Below are 6,143 nucleotides of genomic sequence, written 5' to 3'. Positions count from 1 at the left end.
TTTTGCGCACGTTGAGCTGGAGAAAGTTATCTCTCGTCCAGGACACGATGTCGGACAGACAGCTGTCAGGACATCGGGGGTCGTGGAGTTGAGGATAGAGGAGGAAAGGTAGAGTTGGGTGTCATCCACATACATGTGGGAGTTAACCCCATGTCTGCGGATGATGTCACCACAGGGGGAGCATATAGAGGGTGAAGAGGAGGGGACCGAGGACAGAGCCCTGAGGGACACCACATGAGACAGTGCGGGGGGTGGAGGAGAAGCCATTCGTCGAGACAAAGTGAAGACGGTGAGAAAGGTACGACCTAAACCATTCAAGGACAGTGCCTTGAAGGTTGAGGTGGGAGGACAGACATGAAGTGAATGCACAATTAATCTTGAATATTGGTGACCAGGACCCAGAGGAAATTTCCTTTTCTATATACAATATATAGTTTGGGACACGCCATGTCAAGCCTCAGCTAGGATGGTGGAAGTCAAACTAGATGTACTTCTTTCGCCTAGCAAATTCTTATGTTCTTTCGACAAGTGTTGCAGGATATGCTTAGCTGAACAGATAGACGGGAAGTTGGTTTCACATCTTAATGATGGCACCTCCAACAATGTAGCACTCCCCTCTTGCCCAAACTGCCTTGGAGTATCAAGCTATACTGTGTGTTCAAATTCTGCCATGTTGCTTGAACCCACAGGCATTTGATGCAAATGAGGGAGTGCAACCAACAGAACCAAGATTACATCCTTTATTGAATTATCTTGTCCAATTCATTTAAATATTTTACTCAATCTGCTGTTTAATTTGTGGACATGTAAGATAACAACCACAACTTGCATTTATATAGCGCCCTCATACAGGGTAGAGTGCCAGATGCTGCGGCTCCTGCATCTGCCAGTTAAATCTTAATTTGTGAATGGCCTTTTTAAGCTGCTGAATATCATCCATGATTTTATACAGAAACGATCAAACGACTTGTACTGAGATCACTATTTGGAAGAGAAGGGAAGGCTAATTTAGCTGAAGCCATACTGTTAGCAGTCATTTGTTTAGTCACACCTAGGGATTTTGGTATGAAAATCCTTCCGTAGGATCGCAGGGAGCTCAATGTGCCAACAGGGCCTTTCTTCAATCTTGCAAAACGCATTAAGGTTTATTCAATAGTGAATTTCAAGTTATGGTTCTCTGTGTGTGTTACACCACAAGAGAATGTTTAACCGAAGATTGCGAGATGGACTTCCACAATCATATGATTGCATTCAGATTAACTACTGGACAGGAACTGTTTTCTTAACTAAAATCATACAGTATGTCCAAATTAGAAACATGTTAAATGGATTTCCAAAGAAATACAATTTGTATTAGAATCTTTATGCAGCTGTATGCGGAAGGAAAATGTAAAATACTAATTGGGATGGTAAAATGGTTCTGGTTTTCTGATAAAACAGTATAGCGATGTAATATGTACTGATCAATTGCAGTGAGGATGAGAGATAGCTGGTACTGTAGTGAGTTATACATAGGCTGGATGATTAAATATGCATTATAGTTGAACAATTTATTCTAGATATTTTAATTTAAAGCCCAACTGTGTAAAATATTTCAGATAATAGATGTAGATATGGCAAAAAAAACTGCACATATAGTAAAGAAAAATACAAATTTAACAATAAGATTTCTCCAGAAGTGAAAAATTGCTCACTCTTTTAGCCTTAAATACATTTTCTTAAAATTTTAACATTTTGTAGAATATTGAATATTTAATTTGAAAACTTAAGTCTAGGACCATGATGTTTGGCCCTTTCTCTCTGCAAATGTAGTTAAACTCTTGAATTTGTTCTCCAAACAAATTTCATAGAAATGTTTTTTAATGCTCCTAAACCAGTGGGCTTCAACCATCAGTGGATTCAGGAAACATATATAATTTAGCCTGAAGTTTATATTTATTTTGAGAACATTAACATATCTCAGAGCTCAGGAGAGAAAGGTGATATAAAGTCATATCTATCTGCATCCTATATATTGACACAAAGCCAGTTTGATCACTATTCTTTGGTTGTGGAATATTGGGGAACAATAGTATAGTTAAAATTTGTATGGAAGGCCAACACTTTAACACTTTAATTGTGGAGTCCTGTAGCTCAGTGGTTAGAGCACTCGCTTTGCAAGTGAGAGACCTGAGTTCAATTCCAGGCAGAGGGTGAAACCTTGGGCAAGTTTCCTTACTCCACACAGAGCCTAATAATAATCCCTCCAAAACAAAACAATAATAAATTGGTCATTTTCAATCTACGACTGTTTGTGGGACATTGCTGTGCGCAATTGGCTGCCGCGTTCGCCCACAAATATACAGTCAATTCACTTTACAGTCTATTCTGTGAAGCGCTTTGGGACGTCCTCCCGATGTGAAAAGCGCTATATCAAATGCAAGGATTATTATTTTTATTTGTAAGGTCAGCACATGTTAACCCTGCAAGACATAGCTCTAATGGATAGAATGGTTTTAAATGGACAGAGCTCTAAATGGCAAACTATGTCATTTTACCTGTTCAATTCCAGAGATATCCAAATAAGCCTTTGCTCTTATGAACCTGAGCCTAGTATTCTGGAATTAGTTGAACAGTCCAACCCTCTATGGAGAGCGTGTGTATTTCATTTCAGACACTGGGTAGTTTCCATGCATACTGAGCATGAATATGCAGAATTTTCAATCTGGTTTGGATACTCTTAAGCATGGTGATGGGTGACCAAAACTAAAATCAAGCACTTTGAGAAATTCTGCGGGCACTGACCTGCTTTATGTCCCCAGCTCAACCTCTTCCACCTTCAGTCCAACTGCTCCACTTTCTGGAACTCCATCCTGGAGTCCCTCTACTGGCTCCCTTGTCTCAAGACAACCCTCTGATTGCACTTTTAGTAATCTTTATCATGCCCATGGGCTCCCACCCTCAGCTTGAGTGCCACAGCAGGTCTGTTTTAAGTTTTTTTTGTTGATTAGCAAGGTTAGACCTGCTCACACCCCATTAACCGAATTAGAACGAAATATTGTACTTTTGGAACGAGGGCTATGTCCCCTCAGACAAAGCCTAATCTATCAAACCCTTCTAGAGCCCAAATTGTCAAAGGATAATGCGGATCTGAACAATGTCTTCACGACCATTGGAGCAGGTCAGATGACCAGTTGGCCTCTCCGACAGGGCAAGCCCAGCCTGGGCTGGGCTTACCTCGTCATCACCCACGGGCTTAACATTTCCGACCTGAGCATAGTGGACAAGGCCATCTCGGACCACTTCCTCACTTCCTTCTCCTCTCACATCCCTCTATCCTCCACCAAGCCTTCAACCATATTCCACCACCCGTGGAAAAGGCTGCCCCCTGACCCTCTCACAAAGGCCCTCACATCCCAACATCCTATTCCTCTGGCCTTCCACCCGCAGAGATCTTGAAGCAGCCATTCAGCTGCTCCATGATTACCTCTCCTCCACCTTCAACTCTCTCATCCCCCTGAAATTCAGGACCACCTCCAAACCCACCCGATACACCAGCCACCTCAGTTCCCTAAAAACCCAAACCCGGCTCCTCGAGTGCAGATGGCAGAAAACTGCCCTGACAATTCACCACCAACTGTAGCTCGAGCATCTCCACAGCTATCGCCGTTCTTTGACATGCGTAAAAACAGCCTTCTACTCCAACATCATCTTGGAGGCTAAACACAACCCTAAAATCCTTTTTTCACCACCCACTACCTCCTCCGTACCCCCCCTCAGGCCTCGTCAATCTTCACATCCTACGCCAAATGCGAGGAAGTCATGGACTTCTTTTCATTCAAAATTCACAACATCCAGCAGGCAGCCTCATCTGCCTGCCTCTTGTCACCCACCCCTCTCCTCCCTCTCATCCACCATCACCTCAATGAAACCCACCACCTGCTGCCTCAAGCCCCTCCCCACTAACTTGCTAATCACCCAGCTCCCCCTCCTCCGCCCACTACTGGCTGACATCATCAAACAGTCCCTCTCCTCTGGATCAGTCGCTGCCCCCCTCAAAACTGCTGTCATCACCCCCCCTCCTCAAAAATCCTTCCCTATATCCCTCAAACCCCATCCACTGCCGCCCTATCTCTAACCTGCTCTTCCTCACCAAAGTCCTAGAATGCGTTGTTGTCAATCAACTTCGCGCACACCTCTCCTCCCATTCCATCTTCGAACGCCTCCAGTCCGGTTTCCGCCCACAGTACAGAGACTGCGCTTGTGAAAGTCTCAAACGACATCCTCTCTATCTGTGACCAGGGCTCCCTCTGCCTCCTTGTCCTCCTGGACCTCTCTGCTGCTTTCGACAGTCGATCACGCCATCCTCCTCCACCGCCTTTCCTCCATTGCATACCTCAGTGGGACCGCACTCGCCTGGTTTAAGTCCTACCTCACGAACGGCCAGCAGTACATCTGCATAAACGGCTTTTCCTCCCACTTTCACCCAGTTACCTGCGGGTACCCCAAAGATCCATCCTTGGCCCCTCCTCTTCCTAATCTATATGCTCCCTCTTGGGGATGTCACCCACAGACGTGGGGTACATTTCCACATGTATGCGGACGACACCCAACTCTATTTTTCCACCTCACTTTGCGACTCCCAGTTCCCTGATGTTCTGTCAGCTGTCTGTCAGACCTCAGGAACTGGATGAGTGCAAATTTCCTTCAGCTAAATGTTGACAAGATGGAATCCATACTCTTTGGCTCTCGTCAACGTCTTAAGTCACACGGTTTTCAACTCTTCCACCCGACCTCCCACTAAAACTCTCCGAACCCTTACGCAACCTAGGAGTCAGGTTCGACCCACAATTATCCTTCCTCCCCTACATCTGGTCCCTCACTAGTACCACTTTCTTCCACCTCCGACGCATCGCCCGTCTCCGCCAATACCTCACCCCAAAAGCCACCGAAACCCTGGTCCATGCCTTTGTCACTTCTAGGCTGGACTATTCAAATGCCCTCCTTGCCGGTCTCCCATCCACTACCATCCATAAAATCCACATCATCCAAAACTCTGCCGCCCGCATTCTTACCTGCACCAAACTCCACTCCCCGATTACAACAACAACAACAACAAGATTGCATTTATAGAGCGCCTTTCACGTCGGGAGGATGTCCCAAGGCCCTGGACAGTTGGGTCGGGACCCGAGCAGTGGGGAAATGGTTAGGGTGAGGGGAAGGAAGGGAGGGAGCGAGGAGGGGGTAGAGAGTCGAGAGGGGAGCTGAAGGCACGGTTGAAGATTACCCCAGTCCTTGCCAAACTGCACTGGCTGCCTGTCCCAGAGAGGACCGACTTCAAGATCCTCGCACTTGTCTTCAAATCCCTCCAGTTGTCTGCACCCCCCGACCTCTCTGACCTCCTCTCTCCTCACAACAGTCCCCGTTGCCTTTGCTCCTCCATGACTGGCAGACATGTGCGGAGGAGTGTGTGGAGGGCACTATATAAATCCAAGTTGTTGTTGTTGTTATTGAGCCTAGTGGCCAAATACTCAGGGTAGCTCTGTAATACAAGGTATTCTCTGCTTCCTCTTTGTGAGAGCAAATGCTGCAATATCGATGCCAACATCATAAATAATAATAATCCTTGCATTTGATATAACGTCTTCTCAACGTTACAAAACGCTTCACAGAATATGCTGTAAAGTGAATTGACTGTATATTTGTGGGTGAAATGTGGCAGCCAATTGCGCACAGCAGCGTCCCACAAACAGCCGTGGATTGAAGTGACCAATTTATAATTTTTTCGAGGGAACATAGGTTGAAAGATTAGCTGCAGCTGGTTGTTCAATGTTTCACTTAATGTGCCAGTTATAGGTGAGATTTGGTTCGGAAATCTCACCAGGAGATGACCTTCCCCAGCAACACCAGCTCCAGGAATAACTATGAGAACAGAGACTACACTTGATCTTAACCAAAAGGCCGAGAAGCGATGTGTTTTAAGTGCCTTGGGATGTCCTCCCAAAGTGAAAAGTGCTGTATATGAATCATTTTGTATTGTATTGTGTTATTTATTGTGACTGTGCAGCAATTCAGCGATATATGGCCTCCGGTTCCTACAGATGGAGCTGTGGATAGAAATGGTGGTTGGTCACATCGCTGCCTTTCCTGTTGCCTAAGTTATT

The 6,143-nt window shown here is 45.4% G+C and overlaps 1 pseudogene; it reads right to left on the bottom strand.

Annotated features, from left to right (window-relative positions):
* Positions 1-5,830: 5,830 nt before the first annotated feature.
* Positions 5,831-5,952, bottom strand: LOC121850451 (annotated as a pseudogene).
* Between the last annotated feature and the right edge of the window lie 191 nt (positions 5,953-6,143).

The sequence above is a fragment of the Callorhinchus milii genome, unplaced genomic scaffold (assembly GCF_018977255.1).
Source record: "Callorhinchus milii isolate IMCB2004 unplaced genomic scaffold, IMCB_Cmil_1.0 Scaffold19, whole genome shotgun sequence".
Taxonomy (NCBI): domain Eukaryota; kingdom Metazoa; phylum Chordata; class Chondrichthyes; order Chimaeriformes; family Callorhinchidae; genus Callorhinchus; species Callorhinchus milii.
The sequence above is the reverse complement of the archived record's forward strand: the minus strand, read 5'-3'. Positions and strand labels throughout refer to the sequence as shown.